This window comes from Pleurodeles waltl, chromosome 7, assembly GCF_031143425.1.
Source record: "Pleurodeles waltl isolate 20211129_DDA chromosome 7, aPleWal1.hap1.20221129, whole genome shotgun sequence".
NCBI lineage: Eukaryota > Metazoa > Chordata > Amphibia > Caudata > Salamandridae > Pleurodeles > Pleurodeles waltl.
Window position 1 is genome coordinate 606,230,687 of NC_090446.1, and position 22,068 is coordinate 606,252,754.

At 47.2% G+C, this 22,068-nt stretch overlaps 1 protein-coding gene across 13 annotated transcripts in view; it reads left to right on the forward strand.

Moving 5' to 3' along the window:
• Window positions 1-13,544: 13,544 nt before the first annotated feature.
• UIMC1 (ubiquitin interaction motif containing 1) overlaps window positions 13,545-22,068 on the forward strand; it is a 380,703-nt gene continuing 372,179 nt past the window's right edge. For 4 of the 13 annotated variants that reach the window (XM_069244534.1, XM_069244544.1, XM_069244547.1 and 1 more), the window contains exons 1-2: window positions 13,701-14,088; window positions 19,849-20,116. The gene's annotated coding sequence lies outside the window, so the exon portion shown is untranslated. The other 9 variants (XM_069244536.1, XM_069244546.1, XM_069244550.1 and 6 more) reach the window with 4 other exon arrangements.

Genomic DNA, 22,068 nt, shown 5'->3' on the forward strand with positions numbered 1-22,068 from the left:
GGTGGGATGCAGCTAAACAGGACGGTTCCTACCCAGTCACGTCGTAGTCTATCAGATTCAAGACTGTCTAGGTGTGTCTCTTGTAATAAGGCAATGTCTGCCTGCTTAGAGTTAAGGTAGGATAGGACTTTCTTCCGTTTGATAAAGTGGGTAAGGCCGTTTACGTTCCATGATATCACCCTGAGGGGAACTACCGGTGCTCCCATCTGGTTGGGCATCCTCGTTTCCTGTGTCCGCTCACCCGGGGGTATAAGCTCGGGGGAGTGGGGTGGACTCTGTGAACTGAAGAAGATGTCGGGGGGAGGGGGGGATGGTGGGTGCGTTGAATACGAAGAAGGGTTGAAAATAAAATAAAAAGGAAACAGTGGGGGAAAGAAGAAATAAAGAAGAAGGTAAAGAAGGGAGACCGGGATACGAGTCCCGAAGTACACAAACTTTAACCGCCGGGTCTAAAACCTAGGCCAACTGAGCTTCGACGCCCGGCCAGCGGGCCCCGCACCGGGGGGGGGGGGGGGCGGCGCCCACGGGACGCCCCAGACCTCCGCGTAGATGCCTCCAGTCATGTCTTGGGGGGGAGAGGAGAGGTCGCATGTTGGTCGCGTCCCTGTGTGTGGGGGGGGAATGGGGGGAGCGCGGGGAAAGGACAGAAGCAGGTGTTGTTGTTATTGAGGCCGCTTCCCCTTGGTTGTTCTGAGGGGTTGTGGCATGTATATGCTCTGGGACTTAGCATCTGTGGTGTGTTCTGCTTTACACCAGCGCCCATCATTATATCACTATTGCGTTTGTTAGTAGGCCGGGGACTAGAGCTCAAAACACCGTTCAGAATCATTTTGCCCCAACCCTGCCAGGGCAAGCCAGTAGTGTGTAAGGGTAGTGCGTCAGTTCCCATATTTTCTAGGGGACGTTATAGATCCTGATTCTAGATGGAAGAAGTGATATGGGATATGGTGAGTGTTACCCGACATGAAGGGGAGGGACGTTGAGAAACAAGAGTAATCAGGAGTCAGCAAAAACTATCACACAGTCCGAACAGTCTAAGCAGTCCAAGGCGATTAAAGCCTTCCGGGGGGGGGGGGCGGTTCTCCGTGGTACAGTGTCTGAAGAGTGTATATTAAAATAGAATACTCATCATTTCTCTGAGTCAGGACTCTTTCATCATATAGTTCCTGTGTTTCCTGCAACGTTTCTACGACAGTCTGTGGTTGTTGATATCGAGGACTTGTAGGAAAACTATGTCCATGTTGGTTTCAGGTAGCAGGCACATAGGGTTTCAGAGGGGATCGGGATTTGTCTCTGTCTGGCAGCTGTGTGTGCATCGCTACCGCCTGTAGGACTTGGCCCCTGTCATCAAAACTTTTTGTTAGTCTCTCCAGATCTCAGCCCCTGGTTTGTGGGTCTGTAGTAGGTCTTCCGTCGATGTCCAGAGCAATTTCCGATTGGCCCATTCCCCTAGTTTGGTTCTGTGTGTCTTGGGGGGGGGGGGTTGGGTTGTTGATTCCATGGGTTGTGTCGGATCACGCAGCCCCTCTAGAAATGACTTCAGGTCCTCTGGGTCATAGAAGGTTCGTGACTCTCCGTTCTTAGTTATCCACATCCTGGCTGGCTCGAAGAGGCCGAATTTAACGTCCAGATGGCGAAGGGGGAGAAAGGCTCTTCTTCGATCTGCTGTTTCTTTGGAGAAGTCTGCTGAAAGGCGGATTTCGAGGGGACCGAGCCGGAGTGGGCCTTGCCTTCGGGATAGCTGTAACAGTTGGCAGACCTGCCCGTGCCGGAGGAAGCAGGCTATGATTGGGAGAGGACGATCTTTTCCGTTTTGTCTCTTGAGACCAAGTCTATGCGCTCTTTGAAATTCCAGAGGGGAGTCAAATGTTATGTTGGCTAGTTTGGGAAGCGTGTCCCGCAGGTAAGAGAGGATATCTGTACCCTCAATGCCTTCCGGAAATCCAAGGAAGCGGATGTTGTTTCTGCGGCTTCGGTCCTCAAGATCGATTAACTTGCTACGAAGGTACAAGAGTTCCTGATCTCTGTCAGTCTGTAAGACCACTTGACTTTCCACAGCCGCTACTCGATGGTCCAATCCGGAGATTTGTGACTGGAAGCCCGCTATTTCCAGGCGCATGGATCTCGTTTCCGCTGTTAATGCTGACATGGCAGTGTCCATACCTTCCAGTTTGCGGCCTACTGCCGATATCTCCTGCAGTATACGATCCATTGATGCTCCTTGAGTGTCTTCTGACATGGTGTCATGTGAGGGGGGTGGAGAGTCTGTGGTAGCAGGGTGTTTCTGTTGGCGCAGGGCTTCAGAGAAGAGTAGTTGGCGAGCAGGTTTACACTGTACTTTACCCGCCGTCTTGCCTCTGGGCATTGTGGGTTTCTCCATGCAGGTGAGGATCCAAGGGGGTGCCTGTCTCAATGAGGGCGATCAGCGTGGGCGTGTGGGCGGCAGAGGAGAGAGGGTGGCGGAGGGGGGTGGGGGGGGGTTCAGAGTAGTTGGCGAGTTCAGGTGAGTACCTCTCCAAGTGGCCTCCTGGGGATAGCTGTCGTTGATGTATATATACGAGGGGAAGGATCTCGGTGTTGGCTCTATGGCGTTCAGCGTCCCACAGAGCTGTTCTGTGGGAAGAGGAGTTGTCTTGGAGCCGAGGTCCGATGTTATTCCTGGCCCTCTTTGCTCTCTATGCCTCGTTAGTTCTAGCTTTGTTGGAGGCTACAGTGGCTTTTCACTTTTCCTGTTAGTGTGGTATTGCTTCTTTTGTTGTTATGTTTGTGTTGTTCGTTTTCCTTTCTCTATCCTTTTCTCCTCTCATTTTTTTCTTTTTTATTCCTTACTCCTTGCCCCCTCCTATTCTTGCCCCTCTTTTTATTAGGTTGTGTTTGCTCCTTTGCTCTTTGCCTTCTCCTCTTCCCGTCGTTTTCCTTCTCTCTCCGCACGTTGTTATATTCCTCTCTCTCTCTCCTCGCTCCCGGCCCCTCTCTCACTCATCCACCATCCTCATCTCCATACGTCTCTCATCCTCTCTGACTCACCGGCTCGGCCCTCACCTCTCCGTCCTCTCCTGGGCCTCTGTCGTTTCTCAGGGGGCCTTCTCTGAAGCAGGTAAGGCTGAGGGGGTCGGGGTAGCCGTCCGTTGCACTCCGCTGGTGGTGAGGCTTCTTGTCGCCGATCCTGTCACCCCCGGCAGAAAGGGGGAGGTTGGAGAGGCACCGGGAGGCGCGTCGTCGGTATTGGGCCCCCTCCTGTTGTTGTTCTGGGCCGTGATGTTGGTTGGCTCCGTTCTCCCCCTCCGGCAGTGGTAGGAAGGGAGGGGGGGCAGGCGGTGTCCCGGCCTGTTGCCAGCTCCGAGGGCCGCAGATAAGCCGCCGTCAGGGCGCCAGTAGGGACGGAGGGCGCGCTCCCTCACCTCGGGCTTCTGCGAGGGACGCGTCTCTCCGTGTCGGGACGATTCCTCACTCAAGGCTGTGGTTCAAAAGCCTGTTGTAGGCCTCAAGCCTGCTCCCCTCGCATCGCCCAGCGTCTCCGGAGAGGGTGCTCCCCCAGCGTTACAGATGTCAGCCGTTCGTCGTCTCCAACTCCTATGTCGGCCCCCGCTGCGTTCGGGGGACCCCTGGAGCACCCCCAGTGCCACCGCCGTGTGGCCCGCCGCCGTGCGGAGCTCGGCTCTCAGGCGGCCATCATGGATCGCGGCCAGACCACGCCCCTGAGCTATCTTTTAACATTGGCTGTTTTAGAGGGAGGGCATTTAGAATGGAACCCCAAAAATCTGTTTTGTGCTTCAGTTCCCCTGTTACACAATAAGCATCTTGTGATGTCCCTGCATACACAATGTGTCTCCACAAGCACAGTGTGTCTCTAAAGACGCAAAATGTCCTGTGGTGTGATAATGGAAAATTGCCCACCCTACTTGCACCTTGCAATGATGGGTGGGAACCATGGCTGTGAGCCTCAGGGAAGGGACTCTCCTCCTTTGGGTCCTGCAACACCAGTCCATGGATGTGTGCCCAGAGCAGAGGACTATGGGCCTGGCAGCACTAGGCCATAGGTGTGAGGCCCAGGGTATGGAGCTACCCTCCCCTGGGCTTCCTAACTCTGGAACAAGGTAGAGTTTGTCCAGGGAAGGGAACACCTTTCCCTGGTCTGGCAGTGCTTTATCATTGTTTCAAAGGCCATGGATGAGGGATTCTGCATTCTGGATCCCCTCTCCAGGCCTTGCAGCACTAGACCATGGCTGCGAGGTGCAGGGGAGTGGATCTACAAGGCCCTGGGAAGGGTACCTCTCCCCTGGGCCTCACAGCCATGGTTCAGTGCTGCAAGGCCCATGGGTAGTGGGCTCCCTTCCCTAATCCTCTCAGCACTCATGACTGAGATGCCAAGGAGAGGGTTATGCCTGGGTGCCCCCACCTTCCATAGGCTCAATTGAAATTGTTTCACAGCACTTTACCATGGCTCTGTGCATGGGTCCAGCTCAGGGACATAGCCATTAGTAGTGTAGCAGGTGCAGTGGCATTTGGCCCAGAGATGTTAAGTGCACAATGCTTCAAAATTATGGCTTTATTTTACTGGGCGGCTAGTGGACAAGGGCGAAGGAACCCTTTTTCTTTGCACCAGTCCCATGGCACCATTGCTGTGCTGCATGCCTCTCTTTCATAAGCCTCATAGCAATGTTCTAGAGCTCTGAGGCCTAGAACAGCCCTTCTCTCCCACGGTTGGACATATATGAGAGGAGTGTGCCTGCATATAAGCTTGGAAGTGTCCGGACCATGGCTGTGAGGCCCATGGGGGCCCTCTCTCTAGAGTGTAGCTATCAGTAGTGCAGCAGATGCAATGGCATCACGGCTCATGGATTTTATGGACCCAATGCAGCCAAATATGGCTATGTTTACTGTCCAGCGTCATTTTTGGCATTACATCCCATGGCTACATTATTAGACCACTGGTCCCTTATCCCATGCATCGCACAGCCATGATCGAGAGCTATAAATCCCAGGAAAAGCATACTCTCCCCTCGGCCTTACAGCCATGGTAGAGTGCTGAGAGGCCCAAAGAAGGGAGCCTTCTATGATGGGTCTTGCAGCACTGGTCCACGGCTGCAGTGCCCAGGGCAAGAGGGCTCCTATGAAGGGCGTAGCAATTAGTAGTATTGCATGTGCAGTGGGACTACGGTTGTGAGGAGTTATGGGTCCAATGCACCCAAATTATGGCTCTATTGTACTGTCCAGTCTAGTAGGGAGAAACAATGTACCTTGTATGCAGCAGGGTTCATTGCACCATTGATACGCCACAGGCTATCTACCCATGGGTCTTACAGCCATGGTCCACTGTTGCACAATGTAAAGGAGCAGTGCAGCATGTGCAGTGGCAATGGAGCCCTGAGTTGTTAAGTGCCAATGTTCCCAAATTATGGCTGTATTTTACTAGACTATAGCTGAGAGGAACTGCAAATGAGGCTCCTGCCAGGGGTGTAGATATCAATACTTCAGAAGGTACAATGGTACTGATATCCAGTTCTTATTGGCCCAATTTCCCCAAATGATGAGTGTATTTTGTCAGCAGGGGATGGAGAAGAGTGGCCCATTTACCTTGCTTCTCCAGGGCACATGAAACCATTCTACACCTCTGGCCCCTCTCTCTTGGCCCTGCAGGGATCATCCAATGATGTCAGGCCCAAAGGAAGCCTCCTCTCCTCTTGCCCCATAGCCATGGTCCAGTGCTTATAGGCCTACCAAAGTAGAGTGGCAGGTTGCATAATTTTCCTTCATTTTAGATGTTTGTCCAACATCTTGCAGCAAGCTCCTGCATGTTGCCAAATGTCCATATTTTTTTGCCTGTCAAGGAACTGATGAACTCAAGCAGGTTAATTAATGGGAGATGTGAAACAAACAGTTTTGCTGGAAAGCCTAGAGCAGCGTAGCCCAATGGGATGTCACAAAACTGACTCTGGGAACAACCACTGTGCAGAGGTGTGAGGAGACAAGCATTTGCTAACATGGTAACTGGGATGGAGTTCTAGTTCCACAGGAAGTTACCTAAATAGGCCTCTTCATAAAAATGTGTACTTTCAGGGTGCTAAAAAGGAGAAATGTAAAAACTGAGAATGAAACAGTCATGAACGGACAGCACCAGTCCTAAAATATTTACTTTATGATAAAGCCCAGTCAGCCCATGAGATAATGGGAAATAAGGAGAAAAGGGTCCAGGAAGAACATGATTTGCCCAAGATCAAACAATTTGCTTAAGTAGGAGAACCAAGATTGCAGTACTGGACTACTAGTAAACATGAGTTATGTTGAGATTTTGGTCCTTTGCTTTGGTTTTTTAATAAGATTTTTATTGATTTTGGAAGAAAACTCAACGTCATACATTCTTACGTTAACATTATAAATTCACAAACAGATACACCTCCATATATGTAAGTTATCATGTAGAGTTTGTAACCTTGCATGCAAGAAATGTGCATGAATCAAAACCCCTTATTCCACCCACCTCCCTTTCCCATCTGTGCATCTGCGGTATTATTCATGTGTGTAGGTGAATTATCATCCACTTGTGTGTGTTAGGGGTCTATCAATGTGGGGGGGGAGGGAGGGCATTCAGCGAGTCTCCAATGGAGTATTACAGTGCAAACATGAGGCAGCAGAAGTCACACTGGTGTAGGGGCTTTCCCTTTGTGAGTTTATAGCGTGCAGCATGTCACCCCATGCCGAAGATCATCACCCACCTTTACATCTGTACACACGTGCTTCATGCGGACTTCCTCCACCAGACCCCATTCATTCACATCTCTAAGCCATGCTGTATGTTGAGGGGGATCTGGGAGAGCCAGCATATAGCCAAGCAACGTTTCGCTAGTGTAAGGGCACGGAGGAAAAATGTACGGCTAAGTGATCTTTTGGACTGGTTAGGTATGAGGCCTAGTAGAACTTGTCTTATAGTTAACTGGACATTCCACCCAGAGGCTCTGTTAATGTCCTCCAAGACATGTTCCCAGTAAGGGAGCAGTCTTCCACAGTCCCATAACATGTATATGAAATTGGCCCTCGGGATTTTACACCGGCGGCAGGCATCCAGGTGTGTATTGCATGTAATTTCAATGGAGTCAGGTAATTTTGGTGTAAAAAATTATATTGGGTTAATTTGAATTGGACATTGGAGCTAGCCAGTCTCACTCCGGTAAAAATCTTTGCCCAGTCCCCCTCAGTTAAGGGTTTTGGGATCACTTCTTCCCACCGGGTCTGACCCAACAGTGAGGCACTAGGCAGATCATCTTGCAGAGCTCGGCATATCTGAGACACCAAGCGGCGTCCCCCTGCAATCTGTAGGAATGTGGAGAGTGTAGCGGATAGTGGAAGGACATCCGGAAACGTGGGCCATATCTCCCTGGCTGTCGCAGAGATTTTACTGCATTGTAAGAAATGGCCTGATCTTAAGTGGAAGGTGTCAAACACTTCTGTCATTGAAATAATGCGTCCTCCTGGATAGAGATCTTCTAGGGTAGTGCAACCTCCTTCCCTCCAGCTGAAAACCGACATAGACTCTGCAATATTTTGGAATGGCTTAAGGAACCAAAGAGGCATATCAGGGGCTTAAGGCATGTGACGAACCACCCTGGTGACTGCGTTCTCCCAAATACTGGCTACTTGGCAAACCACCCATGGAGTACTTTGTGGCAATCTGATTCCTCTCATTAGAAGGGATGGCAGCTCTTGTGTCACAGAGTAGTCTTCCAGTGGTTGTTTCTCCCTTGAGGTCTCCAGCAAGAACCAATATACTGCATGTTCCAGGTGAGCCGCCATGTAGTACAATTCAATATTTGGGACCTCCCTTTCTCCCATGCGTGCTGCAAGGTAGTGAGTCAGACCCTCTTATGATTGTGCCCCAAGGTCAGCAGGACTGGGGAGTGGTCCGATAGGAGCCTCGGGAGATACACTACATTATCTACCATCGAGGTTAAACTGTCCGAAGTGAAAAAGTTATCCAGGCGACTGTGAGTGCCTGCTGCAGGAGTATAACAGGAGAACTGTATCATGGCAGGGTTGGGGACCCTCCACACATCGCAGAGTTTCATTTCCTGCCACATGGAACCGAGGTCAGCAGTCATCTGTGGCTTGGTGTGGGGTCTGGGTGGTGAGCTGTCCAGATTTCTGTTAAGAACACTATTCCAATCCCTCCCAATATAATCACGGCATTGAGAAAGGGAGCCATTGCTTGTGCCACCGATGTAAAAAAAAAAAGAAAAGTGGGACAATTTAGATAAGGGGCATACACATTAATTAAACATATTTTGTGCCCATTTGGCAAACCATACACAATCACAAATCTCCCCTCGGGATTTACCACATGGTTCCAGTGTATAAAGGGAACTTTTGGGGCCACCCAGATCAATACTCCCCTGGCAAATCCCGATTAGGATGTAGCGTATGTTAAGGGACTAGTGCATTCACCCCAAATATGCAAAAAGGCTATGGAGGATCTATAACATTTTAGATAGGCATAAATCCGTCAACGCTTCTCCAATGGAGTGATCTCCTGGACATTCTGTGTTATAACTTTAGTATCGGGATTCATGTCATGTTGAAATAATGTGTGAGTGACTCCCATCCATCGCCTCCACCTCCCACAATACCCCCCGGAGTGACAAAAACATGGGTCAGGTAGTCAAAGACTATGACACCTCCAGATGCACAGATTATGAACATATATCTGAAAACTGATTTCTCCATCCCAAACCGTAATACACCAAAACCCCCCACCCAGTGAGCAGCCATACTAAATACACCCACCTACCCTGAGGCCAGTAGCAAACCCGGGGGAGCCGCCCCATCACCCTAATTATGGAGACTCAACTATAATTTAAAAAAACAATTATTCATAAACCACAGTATCAATCTTAGTTGCAAAGCTAGAGGGGAGGATCCGGGGGTGGGTGGGGGGTGTGCAACGCAGATCCACATCAGCTCTCTTTCCATATCCTCCAACTCCCAGATGTAAACTTCCGCACATCAAGGGACCAGTGATAGAAAAAAGGAGAGACATAAATATATGATAGCATTATTTACACTAGTCCCATTAGATGTGCCCCCCGATCCCACTTAGAGCAAATTCAGGGTGGTGAGGCAACATGAACCCTTATTTGGAGGTGAGCCTTCCATATATCAAACTGCTAAAAGAAGCCAGCATGCAGAGGTCGCCCCACCACCAGATCTTGAGCCCCTCCGCCAAACCAGAGCTCACATTGGAAATGCATTTCAAAAGATATCAGTAACCATACTCAGACTCCACCACAGCTGTCATAGGATGATCCAGGGGCATTAGAGTACTGTTGGGATGAGTCTCCAGAGCCTCCTCAGTCTCTGGATTCCTGCAGTGTACCGTCTGGGCACACTTTGATTATACTGGGGGAGCGGCGGCCCGCCATCTCCTGTCTTTGAGGTTGCCGGTGGTTCGGGCGGAGTCGCCGTCTCGAGACTACAGCAGAGTCCCGGTCCCGCCAGGGCCGTTGATGGTCCAACAGTTGTGGCAGCAAGTCTAACCATTTGCACGCCTCCGAGGAGCTATAGAAGAAATGTACCATCCCTTCATATTGGACACATAGCTTGGCAGGAAATAGCATACTATAGTTCAGGTTTCTAGTACACATCTGTTGTTTAACAGCTGGGAAGGATTTATGTTGGAACTGAACCTGCTAGGTGTAGCCCGGGAAGACGGGTATCAGCTTTCCCTGAAACATTGGAGGCCGTGGGCTCTCACCAACTGGAGGATCGTGTTTCTGTCCTGAAAGTTCAAAAGGTGAGCGATGACCGCTCTAGGAGTGGCTCCTGGTCGGGGCAGCGGGGCCAGTGCCCTGTCGGCTCTCTCAGTGGTGAAGAGGTTTGACAATTTCTTGGGCCTGAGCGATGTTGTTATCCATTCCTCCAAGAATAATTCCGTGGAGGGACCATCTGCCTCCTCAGGGAACCCCACAAAGCGAAGCTTGTTTCAGCGGGACCGACCCTCCGCGTCGTCCACTCTGTCGTCCAGACGTGCTGTAAGTTTTTGCAGATCCAGAATGTAGATCGTAGGACTCTCACTTCTTGCTGAAGAGCCTCAACGTTTTTTTCCATCTCCACTAGGCCGCCTGACACTTTGCGCAGGTCTGCACACAGTAGATTGACCTCAATGGCTACCACATGAATTTTATGTATCACTTCAGCTTTAGAACCCTGTATTTCCATCATGAGGTCCTACATGGAGGGGATGGGACGCTCTACCCCCACCCCCCCATCGCTGCTGTCCCTGGGGGAATGTCCCCTGAAGGACTCATGTCCACTCCTGGGGGCGGCTGTGCCTGCATGTAATTAATGAAGGAGCATGTCCAAAGTCCAGAATTAGCACTGTCCACGCAGCAGTCCTCCAGTTGTAGTTGGTGTGGTCTCTAGGCGCTATAGGAGGCAGCAGAGTACTTCCACAGCCCCTACCGGGCCATTTGTGGGAGTGGAGACTCCCCCAGAGCCTCCAATCGATTGTTCCTAATGGGAGCCGTCTCTGCCAGCACAGGAGGGCCTCTTCGTCCCCCTCCACCTAGTGGGCATCACTCAGCTCACCAGATCCTGGCACCGAGGCCTCCCATGCCGCACATCTCCACTGTTCGTCGGCTGGGGAGACCCCAGGGCGTCTTCAATTGCCTGCTTCAGGTGGGGCCCCCACCAGGATCTTTAGTCTCACCCTCCGGAGCGCACGTCCACAGCCCTGCAAGGGCACTTCAGCTCAGGAGAGGCCACCCCGCCTCCCCGGGCCCAAAAGGCCCTCGTCGCAGCATTCCGTGGCCACTTACCTGTGCTCTTCCGACCAGATCACGGGGTCAGAGCAGCCTCTCACCTGATTTAGTGGGTGGGCGGCAGGTCAGGCCCCCCTCGTCGCACAGGGTGATGGGCACTCTGCAGCACAGGTGGTGCTGTCACGTCTCTCCCGGCCCAGCGGGCACTTCACAGCCTGTCAGGTCATGGTGCCAAGGCCCTCCTACACCGCATGTCTTCTCTGTCCGTCCACTAGGCCACGGAAAACGGGCCGCCACCACTTTTCAGGATATCCAGTCACGCCCCACGGAGCGCAACCACCCACCCCTGGAGGGCATCTTAGCTCGGGAGAGGCCGCTCTGTCGCCTTGGGCCTGATAGACCCCTCTCCGCTGCGGTGGCTCGCGGGCACTTTTTCTGCTCACCCCCGACCGGCCTGCGGGGAACGGAGCAACCGCACTTCGTGTCTTGATGGCTGGGGGTCCTCTGGAGCTGCGGTGGACCAGGTGAGCACCATAATAGGGCAGGATTAACAGACACGAAAACAGGAGATTTCGGGGGTGCGACTAGCTTGACATCTTGCTTGGCCACGCCCCCTTGCTTTGGTTTAGACATGAAAAAATACTAGCCAGGATGGTAAAATACTGACCAGACATAATCCTAGCGGCCTGGCCTCCCTCCCCTGGACCTTGCAGCCGTGGTCCAGCACTGTGAGGCCTAAGAAAATGGTCCAGTTAGCAAGCCATGCAAGCAGCATTATTTAATTTCATTTGAATGTGTGCTTTCCAGGTGTTCTGCAAAACTGGGAGAAATCATTATATGAGGCTGAATGGAGCTCCATCATCTATAGAGCCATCACAATGCAGTAACGTTCAACAAACCAGCTAGATTTCCTATCACTCCTTGACTTTATGCTTGTCATTGATCCTCCACAGTGCTCCGCTCCCTTTTGGCCAGGTTTGCACTATAGAAATACCATTTATACGCCACTGACACCTCTGTCTACTTGGATAACAAGCTTGCCATGTACAATGGCTCCCCACATACCAACATCAACGACACCTTCAGATGGAAGAAGTGCTAAAAAGAAAAACAAGAAGCAAAAGGCATTTCCTGTCTGTGCACCAAGGATCTGGAAAGATATCCCCATATCTATCCAGACAGCCCAAATCCAGTTCCAGGTTTGGAAACAGCTGTAGACATATATAACACATTGTCCCACTGGAGGAGATGGATGTCGACAGCCCCTATGATAGCCAAAATTTAATCATACAGCTTTGGTGCTCCCCCCAAGTGCCCACACACTAGGAATGGTTCATGGAGCAGTACCGGTTGGCCACCAATGAACGGCGCATTTACAAACTCCATGATCTATTGCATTTATTTGATGTTATCTGGGGACCCTTTTTACTTCTTTAAGATAATTAATTATTTCCACTATTCCACTACCGAGGGACCAAGCCCCACTCCCTTTACCCTCCAGCCCCATATCCTAGGTCGTAGTTTGCATCCTTACGACTATGTTACAGCATAATGGATAGAGATGTGCCCTGCTTAGTGGCAATGTATTAGCACCTTCATTTATTTTGTTTAGGCATTTTTGCTCTTTTGTTTTTTTGATTTTCCCACAAGATCTGTGTAATACATTTTCATGTGCATGAACACCTTACTAGGGTACTATGAGGTACTCAATAAGAACTTAATAAAGAAATATTTTTTAAATAGAGGAAACAGCTGAAGAATCACCTTTTTAAAAACAACTACATCATGATACAGTCATGATCCACAAACCATCTAATCTTCCTGTCACCTGTGACTGTGTCTTTGTCCTTATAAAGCACTTCATAGCCTTTCAGCTAGGTTTGCACTTCATAAATAAAACAGACATACATATTTACCCTAAAGCCCTCATTTAGAAACGAATTGTTGGCATTTGATTAAAGATATAAGTTTTGTAGAGCCTTAGGCCAAACCTTTCCATCCAGTACATGTTTTGAAGAGCTTTAGGCCAAACTTTTCTAGCAAGTGTGACTAATATAAAGTATTTCCACGTAATAGAAATTTAGAATATAGATACTTATTCATATTTGTGTTAATGTTTATGTTTTTATTGTTTTCCTGCAAGAAATTTGCTTCTCTTAAAGTTGCTCAACAATAGTCATTTGATGGCACTTCCTGTGAAACCATTTCCTGTAATTTTCCGTCGTATGCAAATTATACGGGCCTCACGCAACCCAATTCTCCCCAGAACCGGCCCTGCCTACAACACGAGCAGAAGTATGATTTTCTTTTCTCAAAAGAATCGCATTCTGTTTTTTCAGAAGAACTGGCAAAGCAGTTATAGAGCCAACGGTTTCATGCCACGTGCTGCTTCGGAGTAGTAATTGCAAAACAATGCTGAGATACAAACCTCCTTGGCCAGTCCCTTATTTGAAATTGAAATGTGATGCATGTTCTTACTTTCCCATTTTCTATACTTTTAACTGACATATGCTGTTCTACTAACAACGGAATAAGGTCCATTATGAGCATAATGCTCCTTCTTTCGCTGGCCTACTACGACAAATCAACGTACTAATAAAATAAAATCGAAATATTTAGAGTAGCGGGGCATTGGCTGAGAAGTCTTATAATGTGATTGGCTGAAAAAGCTGTGTTTCTTAGTTAATTGGCTGTTTGCTCTCGCACACTATATACTGTGCCTTGCTTAGGATTGGCTGAGGAAATATTTGCAAGTTGTTCATTGGACAGCTGTACCGGGCCCAGCATTTTAGCCAGCGCTGTTGCCTACTTCTGCCAGGGGCTGGAATCTAGTAACCGTAGGACAGCTAATATGATTAATAAGTAGGTAAAAGTTTTGGTTTGTGCGTCGTAGTGACCTGCTAATGAGCCTGAGGCTTCCGAGAACACAAATGAACCGGGTAAGCGAGATATGTGCCGGTGGTAGTGACCACATCTTTTCCCCCGCCAGTACGAGGTCCGTCTAACTGGACTCCTCCCCGCGCAGCTTCAGTGGCTCAATACTTCATCGAGAGCCACTCGAGCGGTAAATGCGTCATGGGCACGTCATCTCCCCGTTCCCCCAACAGCAACTCTTCCTGATATAAGCCGCGGTTTCCAGCATGCGAGCACCGAAAGAGGTACACAGAGCAAACGAGAGCCACAAAACGTGACTGTGTCTTGGTGTAGTCCATGTGCCGAAGTATGGGGTGTGTGATGAAGCTTCTGTTCCTGGCGTGGAACTCTTAGGACTGCCTCACACCTGCCACTTATGTGTTGGTTGCCCTTTGGTCCTCTGTGTTGACAGCCCGCAAGCGTGGTGAGTTGTTATGAAATACATTGTGGCCAAAGTGGAACACAAGCCAGCAACGTTGAGTGACCACAGCTTGTTAATAGTGATGACGGTGAATACACTGCAGTATATAATCAACTATCGTCCGTCTTCTAGGTGTCCAGTTAGTTAGTTGAAGCAAAGGACTTAGTGGGCAGATTGTTGTATTACTTTCCTCAACTGCTAACACACTTAGCAAAATGAAAAACAAAACCAGACAGCCCATGACCGAGTCCCCGCCCTTGTGCGCCAGGAGAGAGTTAATGCCTTCTAGACTTGGCCCGGGTTGTGCACCAAGCTCTCCGGGCGATGCATGAGTAGCTCCTCCGAGACAGATTTTGCGTTCACATTCTTAAATTTATAGTTTTTAATTTACCATAAATTAATGGACTGCACGTCCCAGAGTAGACCTGGCCTCGATGGCCTACTCATGCAGAGATTACTTTATACATTCCACATTTTAATTTATCCGCAGACCAATTCACAGATGGTGTCCACACTGTCCAAGTCTGCCTGAACATAGCCCTCGCCTTTGGGTGAAGCACATTTTGCATTCACGATTAGAACGTAAGAACTGCACAGAAGGCAATTCTATATCAGGACCGGAGGCTCGGATTATGCTTTCTCTTTCTTTACTGAAAACTCACAGCAGCCAATTAAAACACAGTAAGCAAAAAACTTAATCTCCCAAGATGCTCTAGTCTTGAGTCACATGTACCGATCACATAATGTAACCTTAGTCCATATAAGCCATGACCTCAAACGTCATATCCTCTTTCTTTGCTGCTTCGCAACAGATAAGTAACATTTCTCCCTTATTATATTGTATTTGATCGATATTAAGGCGTTAATTCTGTTATTTATAAATGTCTGTTGGTGATGCGATTCCGCTTGCCTTATAGATCGCTTTTGTTTTACTTTCGGCTTCCCGCCGAGTTTTATTGTGATTTATTGTTGCGGAACGTGGAGAGAAGTGGGAGAGGGCTACGCGCCTAGCGCGTAGTCTGTTTTCTCTGGCAACCGGGGTTGCTGAGCGCGTGCCCTCTACGAGCCGATCTCAGTCCCAAACCTGTTTGGCTGAGATCGGTTCGTTTCAGGACAGCGCGCGAGGCATCGGAGCTTGCCTCTTCCTCATTATTTCGATCCTCCCTGACGCCCAGCAAAAAACCCTGCTGGGTTGTAAAATTGATAGAAGGCTTGGCCTAGAGTGAATATCACAGGCAACTTCCTCCACAATCTTGTATATTTATATATTAATATATGTGTATATATTTTCATTTTCTTGGGGGTTTATATACATTTTAAAGTGCCTGTAGGGTTTTTTCACTCCCCCCTTTCTAATTTTGCTGATTATACTGGTCCTATTGAAATGTATAATGGCTCAATGGAGTGACCAGGATGCAGGGTACTACCCTGATGATAATGACAACCAATTGGAGGTGAATTTGGTTGAAGCACTAGACTCCAGAGTGCAGCAGTCAGTGAATGATGCTCTTGTGAGAGCCTTGGGCCCCTTTTCTGGGCAATTGATGGAATATGCCCAATCTCAGGGTTGGATGTCTGGCAATAACCCCCCCATCCATGAAGAAACGACTACGTCAGTGCTGTCAAAATCCAAAACTAAATCTAAGAATGTGACAAAGGATACTTCCTCGGGAGAAGTACATACGGACTTATTCGAAAAGCTGCGCAAGAAAAGGAGCGCAGAGCACAATTATAGCTCTCATCGGGATTCCTCTTCTTCGGAGGATTCTGATGATTCAGATGACATCACCGCTCCTCCCTTAAGTAAAAAACCTAAAAATCTTTCTACAACACCTCAAATTTTAGATTTTGATCCTTCTGAGATTATACATCCTAGGTCCTCGAGTTGGCTGCTAGCACCTGAGGTGGCACAATATGTACACGCAAACCTAAGGAAAGGTTTTGATAAAGAAGTGCGTTCCCGACTCAGGGCGGAATGCCCCAGATCGGAACTAGACAATAATGTGGCTGAAACACCTGAAATTGACCCCACTATGATTACCTTCTTGTAAAAATACGCGAAGGACCCCAAGAAGGGTCTAGACAGATCATGGCGACTCTGTCAAGACAAACTACTTGATATGGCAGGCCCACTAACTAAAATCTTGGATTTAGCTATTGCTTCCAAGGAGTCGGACACACCGGTGAACACTGATGTTTTATTAGGCTGGGCTCAGAGAGCAGTGTGTCTTTTGGGCAACACAAACTGCGCTATTTCCACCGAGCGCAGAAAATCCATTTTAATGCGAATGGATCCAAAACTAGTTGACCTAGCTTCGTCTGAAGCAGGACCGGCTGCCGAAGGTCTCCTTTTTGGATCATCCTTCATTAAGGATCTGGCTAAATTTTGCTCTACTTTTTCAACTTTGGATAAGGCTCAATTGTCACTCAAAAAAGTTTTTAGAAGAGGCCTTTTTATCAGGGCTGGGCGTTATGGCGGACGAATGCCCGGCCAGGGCGGTTTTGTCAGTCCCCAAAATTACTACCCGAGAGGTAGAGGTAACTGGTCCGGAGATCAAACAGACTCTACGTTCTATCCGTCACGCCCCGTGGAGGAAGGTCCAGGTTCCGCAGGGGATACCGCAGAAGTCAGCAAGGAGCTATCCAAGACTCCTCCTTTACCGGTAAGACTTATTCTCCATTCTCAGGTTATTCTTGGGGGAAGAGTGAGCCTGTTTGTAGACAAATGGAGAGAGATCTCTTGGGATCCTTGGGTTATTCAGACCGTATCAGGTTTTCACCTGGATTTCATCAGCACTCCGATTCAGCAAACATCTCCGGTAAATATGAGTTTTTCCCAAACAAGTCAGAGTTTCATAGATCTAGAAGTACAAGCGTTATTAGACAAAGGAGCAGTAATTTATTCTACCCCTCGCCCTTCCGGGTTTCCTCAATCCTATTTTTGTAGTAGACAAAAAGGGAGGTGGTCACCGATTAGTGTTGAACCTAAAAGAATTCAATTCTTGGATTGTGTACAGACACTTCAAGATGGAAGGGATTCACATGTTGCGAGACATCCTTTTAGAAGGGGATTGGATGGTTCGATTAGATCTAAAGGACGCATACCTTTCAATCCCAATATTTGCTCCTCACAAGAAATTCCTTAAATTTCAGTGGAAGGGTCATTGCATGGAGTTCACGGCTCTCCCATTCGGCCTGTCCTCGGCCCCATGGTGTTTCACAAAACTCTTGAGACCTGTGGTGGAATGGCTGAGAACCAAGGGTGTTCGTCTTATCATTTATCTGGACGACATCTTATTGATGGCTCAGGATTCCCTGACGTTACTGACACATCTGAATTGGACAGTGAATCTATTACAGGAATTAGGTTTCCTTATCAATGCGCAGAAGTCATTGTTGAAACCCTCCCAGACGATAGAGTTTTTAGGCTTCAAGATAGATTCCATCCTCTCCCAATTGACACTTCCAGCTGCAAAAATTCGCAACATCAAGAGGGAGTTGAGAGCGGCCTTGCTCAGTCCGACTAGCTCTCTAAGGAACATTGCTCGTTTGGTAGGTCTATTAGCCTCATCCATTCAAGCAATTTTTCCTGCCCCCTTGCATTATCGAGCTCTCCAGAGACTGAAAATCCAATATTTAAGACAGGGTTTGAGTTACTCGGCTCTGATCCCTCTGACCTCAGAGGTCAAAGAAGAGATTCAGTGGTGGCTTCACCACATGGAAGCATGGAATGGCAGGGCCATTTTTGGATCTCATCCAGAAATCGTCATAGAATCGGATGCCAGCCAGTGGGGCTGGGGAGCCCGTTGCGGCTCGATGGTGACAGGGGGTCGTTGGTCAGCGAGGGGAAAGACTTAACACATCAATTGCTTGGAACTCCTAGCGGGGTCTTTTGCAATAAAGAGTTTATCCCCGAACAGGACAGACTGCTGCATTCTTCTGAGAATGGACAATATTTCAGCAGTACGCTATGTAAACAAGCTGGGGGAACGAGATCCAGAGTTCTGGCGGAGATAGCCAAGGAATTTTGGCATTACTGCCTGAATCACGGACTAGTTGTGATGGCGGAATATCTCCCGGGCGATCAGAACATAATTGCAGACTGGAACTCCAGGTATCTGACGGATCCCAGTGACTGGAAGCTGGATCCACTGATTTTTCAACAGATAGTCCAGGAATGGGGTTACTGCGAGATAGATCTATTTGCGTCCCGCCTCAACACTCAGATCCCAAACTTTTTCAGCTGGAGACTAGATCCACAGGCTATAGCGACGGATGCCTTTCTTCAGAATTGGCACTCGTTTCAGAGTTATACATTTCCTCCTTTCCTCTTGATACTCAGAGTCCTGGCTCAAGTTCGGAGACAGAAGGCAGATCTGATCCTAGTGACTCCATTGTGGAGGTCTCAGCCGTGGTTCCCTATTGCTCTTCAATTAGCGTGTGCGCTGCCGTTGCTCATTCCTCCTCGTCTGGACCTGTTACTCAGTCCGGAGGGCCTTCAACATCCTTTGATTGTATTGGGGAATCTAACGCTGATGGCTTGGAGGGTTTCAGGTCAAGATGGAAAGCCCCAGGAATTTCGCAGCAGGCTGAAGGTTACATCAAGCAGGCATGGGCAACTAGTACCCACAAGAGATATGCGTCTGCATGGCGTAGATGGACTAGTTGGTGCAATGGAAGAGGTATTAATCCCTTGGAGTCAAGTATTGATATGATTGTCAATTTTTTGGCTGAATTATCCTCTTCAGTCCTGGCCTATAGGACAATTAATAATTTTAGGTCGGCAATCTCTTCGGGTCATACACCTATTGATGGCAAACAGGTAGGTGAACATCCGCTGATATGCAAGCTTTTGAGGGGTATTCGTTTTTCAAACCCTCCTCAAGCCAAATATTCAGTTCTTTGGGATGTGAATATAGTATAAAAAAAAATTGGACTCCTGGCCCAGCAATAAATACTTATCCTGTAAACAGCTTTCAGCCAAACTGACTATGTTGTTATGCCTAGTCTCTTGCAAGAGAGTGTCAGATGTTAGAGCATTGGATTTATCGGGTAGGCTTTATTCTCCGGAAGGTGTAACATTTATTATTTCCAAAAGAACTAAGAATAATTGCAGGTCAGTATCTTATCCTTGGTTTCTAGACAATCCAAAATTATGTGTTGTGCAGTGCCTTAAGGATTATGAGGTGGTTACAGAAGAGTTAAGACAAGACATGAATGGACAAGTCTTAATTGCATTACAAAAGCCATTTAAACCTATTGCCTCTGCCACTCTTGCGAAATGGATAAGATGGCTTATGAAGGAGGCAGGTATTGATACTAGTCATTTTGGTGCTCATTCAGTGAGAGGAGCCATGGCATCTAAGTCATTTACTTTAGGATCTAATCTGGTGGATATTATGAAATCTGCAGATTGGTCGTCTGAGAGCACTTTTCAAAAGTTTTATTTTAAACCTGTTTTAGATGTGGCCTCTGTAGTTATGAGTCAGCTTTGAACTAGCATAATCCGAGCCTCCGGTCCTGATATAGAATGAAAAATGTTCTAGCTTACGCGTTAAGAATTTTCAATTCTATTAAGGACACAGAGGCGAGGATTATCCCACCCTATCACGAATAAGGATAATTTTATTAATATGTTGTAAATCTTATTCATGTATACCCTGCCACAATGTTGTATTGGGTAATGAAACGTAAAACTTTTATGTTGAGAATTGAGGTTACAAGTTTGAGAGTATTACCGGCTTGTATTTATTATTTTTCTAGGTCCGGATCAAAAGAACTCCTGATGATCCTCCCATCCAGTTATCTTCATTCTAAGGTTCTATCTATCCCTCAAGTAGAAAACTGACTTGAAGTTCAGTCTGGTCTATTCTTCGTTGGACGTTTCCTTCCAGGATGAGGTTTCGTATCATCTAAGACACAAGAAGTCGTTGGAAAGAAGTTACTGTTTCTGGTTTGAGCAAAGAAAGAGGATATGACGTTTGAGGTCATGGCTTATATGGACTAAGGTTACATTATGTGATTGGTACATGTGAGTCAAGACTAGAGCATCTTGGGAGATGAAGTTTTTTGCTTACTGTGTTTTAATTGGCTGCAGTGAGTTTTCTGTAAAGAAAGAGAAAGCATAATCCTCGCCTCCGTGTCCTTAATAGAATTGAAAATTCTTAACGCGTAAGCTAGAAATTTTTTCATTCAAGTTGTAGCTTGAAACAGGATATTGGTCTCTAATGGTGTACATTCTCTACAATTGGTGTTTTTATTTATTTATTTATTTAACATAGTATTTTCACAAAATCACGACATCAGTTAAAAAGCCTTATTTTAAATTTCATAAACTAGTATAAATAATAAAACATTTTTTAAACAGTACAATTTAAGAAGAGATACAGAAAAATGTAGTCTGGATAACAAATATTTACGGATATGTGGTTTTACAGTAAGTGTGTCGCTCAAATGCTGGTTTACCTCAGATAAATTAAAGACGATGCATCTGGCAAAGCAGGAACAGTCTATTCAATTAAACGCAAAGTCCGGGAGAGAGCAGTACAGAGTCGGGATCTGATGACTGTCTCTCAAAGTTACAGATTCATGAGCATCTTTTTATACTTTGTCTTGAGGTGCAATAAAATGATTGAATACGTTATTTGAGAAAAGGAATCTGGGCCTAGTCATGAGGCCATTAATCCGACCATCTGATAAAGTGTGCAGGTGGGTCTTGATCTTGCCTGGACATAGTGTGGGCCCGTAGGTAACATGTCCAGATGTCCTGCACGGGGAGTGCGTGATCACTGCGTGTGGTCGTGATGCTGTGTTCTGACGGGCTGCGTGTTCCTAACATGTGGCATCTAACTTTATGATGTTTTGGGAACGTGTACTATTCTGGCCAAAAGTGTTTTATTGGGGGCCAATTTCCTAGGACCTTTGTGGTGTTGCTGCCTATCTGGGGAATCAATCTGGGTCTTTCCTGTTTGGCTCGTTTGTCTATTGGTTAAGTGTCACCCCCGTGATCTGTCAATCAGTTGCTTCAGGTCTGGATTATAGGGCATGCTTGACCACATACGCTTGGCTCGTGGTTGATGGGGAGGACATTTTGGGTGGAATTGACAATAGCAAAGTAAGATCATTGTGTTGACACATATCATGGTGTACATTGCCTTTGTGCATATTATTAAGTGTATTGAAGCAGTCTTGGACAAAAGAAAGGTATATGAATTATATACTGCACAATAGAGTCACAGAACTGACACCCTCGATGAAATCTAATTCATTTTTGATCCATACATTTTCTTATAGAGCAACTGAGCCATATTTAAACTCCAGGAATAACTTGCGTGCAAATGGACCATGCTTGCTCTCAAGTAAAAGTGCATTACTCCACATCTCTAAATAAAAGAACAATTTAACCTTTTGGTTCAAAGACACTGTTGTAAATCATCCTGTAAGCTTTTTATCTGCATTCATTTCTTTAGCCATAGTCTCAAAACATTACTCTTTTTATGTGTAAACACATCTTTGTAATGCTGCCCTAACATGTTTAGATAATAAGCAAATATTTTAAAAATTAAATCTTTCTTTTTCATATCATGAGTAAATTCATGCCAAATTATTTTTTAAAACTAGTTTTCAGAACTGATTAAACAAGCAGAGAGCATAACGGGTAACCTGGCAATAAATCAGATATGCTTTTCTGTTATGGTTAACTCAAGGTGAATCATTCAGATGCAACTAGAGCTATTAAGGCCAAGATAGTGTTTTTAAAGTTTGGATTTAACAAGGGGGTGTATTTGTTGATGGAACTTAATGACCATGCTTCATTTGAGTATAATTAAGACTCCCCCACTGAATTGCGGCTTAGATTAGCAAACTTAGCAGCCCAAAAAACAAAATTTAGCTGCAATTTATTTTGCTTCAGTTATCATACTATTGACACCAAACAGAGGCAACATACTTTTGTATGGTGAACCAGAACATGAAAGTTTATGG